Source organism: Schistocerca nitens, chromosome 1 (genome assembly GCF_023898315.1).
Source record: "Schistocerca nitens isolate TAMUIC-IGC-003100 chromosome 1, iqSchNite1.1, whole genome shotgun sequence".
Taxonomy (NCBI): Eukaryota; Metazoa; Arthropoda; class Insecta; order Orthoptera; family Acrididae; genus Schistocerca; species Schistocerca nitens.
In genome coordinates this window covers 446,568,706-446,571,213 of record NC_064614.1, presented here as the reverse complement: position 1 = coordinate 446,571,213, position 2,508 = coordinate 446,568,706, and the positions used below count along the sequence as shown (strand labels likewise).

At 42.8% G+C, this 2,508-nt stretch overlaps 1 non-coding gene across 1 annotated transcript; it reads left to right on the top strand.

Annotated features, from left to right (window-relative positions):
- The first annotated feature begins 213 nt into the window (after positions 1–213).
- On the top strand, positions 214–286 carry Trnaa-cgc (transfer RNA alanine (anticodon CGC)). Its single transcript has one exon. It is a non-coding gene; the product is annotated as a tRNA-Ala (tRNA).
- The last annotated feature ends 2,222 nt before the right edge of the window (positions 287–2,508 follow it).

Below are 2,508 nucleotides of genomic sequence, written 5' to 3'. Positions count from 1 at the left end.
ATATGGCCACGAGCCCAGGAGAGGCGCTGCAGGCGATGTCGTGTTGTTAGGAAAGAATCCCGCGTCGGTCGTCTGCTGCCATAGCCCACTAACATCCGATTTCGCCGCACTGGCCTAACGGATCCGTTCATCGTACGCCCCACATTGATTTCTGCGGTTATTTGACGCAGTGTTGCTTGTCTGATAGCACTGAAAACTCTACGAAAAAAACCGAGCGAGGTGGCGCAGTGGTTAGCACACTGGACTCGCATTCGGGAGGACGACGGTTCAATCCCGTCTCCCGCCATCCTGATTCAGGTTTTCCGTGATTTCCCTAAATCGCTTCAGGCAAATGGCGGGATGGTTCCTTTGGAAGGGCACGGCCGATTTCCTTCCCCATCCTTCCCTCACCCGAGCTTGCGCTCCGTCTCTAATGACCTCGTTGTCGACGGGACGTTAAACACTAATCTCCTCCTCCCTCCCTCTACGCAAAAGGTGCTGCTCTCGCACGTTAAGTGAAGGCCGTTAGCCACTGTGTTGTCCGTGGTGAGAGGTAATGCCTCAAATTTGGTATTCTCGGGACACTCTTGACGTTGGTGATCTCGGAATACTGAATACCCTTCACGATTTCCAAAGTGGATCATCCCATGTGTCTTGCTCCAACTTCCATTCCGTGTTCAGTGTCAGTTAATTCCCGTCGCGCGGCCATAATCACGTCGGAAACGTTTTCAGATGAATCATCTAAGTACCTAATGACAGTCCCCCAATGAAATGCCCTCTTATGCCTTACGTTCGGGATACTACCGCTATCTGTATATGTGCCTGTCGCTATCTCGTGACTTTTGTTAAATCAGTGTATTTTGTTTTGAAAAAATAGGCCCAAGAGGTATCCGGGTAACAATGAGTGTAGACAGCACTTATTACTCGAGAAAGCGAACTGTTGACCCTGCTGCCGGACGGTGTGGCCGAGCGGTTCTAGGCGCTTCAGTCTGGAACCGTGCGACCGCTACGGTTGCAGGTTCGAATCCTGCCTCGGGCATGAATCTGTGTGATACCTCAGGTTAGTTAGGTTTGTTCTAAGTTCTAGGGGACTGATGACCTCAGCTGTTACGTTCCATAGTGCTCAGAGCCATTTGAACCATTTTGTTGACCCGGCCGTAGTAGGAACTAACTTGCTCAACTGGCTATTTACAGCGACGTCCGTGTTTTTTTTTACTTGGCTGCTTGTTACTCTTGCGATAACACGGTACGTCATCGTGGAAAATGCCTCCACTGTCAGCCGTGACTGTGCGCTGCTGTTGTGATTATGTTTATTGAAGATGATGAGAAAGTAGTAAAAAATGTACAGTCAGAATGTTAAAGTTGAATAAGTGGGAGCTGCTGTAGCAGGAACACGATGGAGATCAGAATGTCATCTACTCCAAGGAGAAGAATAATCCAAGTGTGCACAATAAATATCTCCCTGACGATAGTGGTAACTGAGTTATTTCCGACTATTACAAACAATATCAACTTTACGAAAACTTCACCCCTTTTGTCAGCCAACAGTGAACTTCTATGCTAACAAGGAAGCACAGAAAATAACTGTTCTGTGTTTAACATGCTTCCACAATCGACGAGTCGTCGAATGCTAAGTACACGACAGTCTTTTGTTTTTAAAAAAGCATATGTAGAGGAGAGAGTCATACCTTGGTACCGCAAAGTGGGGTGACTTTGAACATTTTAAATTCAATTTTGTAAACTAAACAGAAACTTTTCAAGATATTGACATGAATCTCTTGGGAAGTTGCAAGAGGTGTTGCTGAATATGATAAAGCACATTATACATTTTTATCCCCCACACTTGGTTTTTTTTTTTTTTTTTTTTTTTTTTTTTACTGTTCAATTTCACCCATGGGTGGGGGTCACTTTGAACATGGAAACATTTGCCTATTCTGTGGGAGTCATATCAGTTGCTGTTAAATGACATCCCTATCATATGAAATAGCATGATGTTTTGTATGTAAATATTGTTTTGAAAGTAACTGATATTTAAAAATTTGAGTATTTTTTGTGTGTTTTCTGTAATCACTTGAAACTGTTCATATGATTACGGCTTAATTTTGCTAATAATGGAAATGGGTACTGAGCTACTTATGAAAGAAGAAAATTATTTAAAAACAAATCTTTTCAAAACAGTCTGTATGACTTTAACAGAAGTAATGAAAAGAAAGTTATCGGATTTTGAAGAAATACATCTGTAAACACTCTACAGGAAAGGAAGTTGCCAGGAAAGATTGTCCACTCTAGCAGATGTCATAGACATCAAATTCAAAGTCAAAATGAAGCCTTCCTTTTCTATCTACCTTAGGTATATTCCTACAAATGTCATCTTTCTCAAAACCTGACACATTGGGAACATTAGCCCACACATGGAAAACATCATCTGATTCCACCTTGGAACGCTGTTTCCTCAGAAGTGTAATTTCATCATCAGTGATAACGTGACCAACATAATATTGTACACTCCTCTTTGAAGGAAACTTCGCT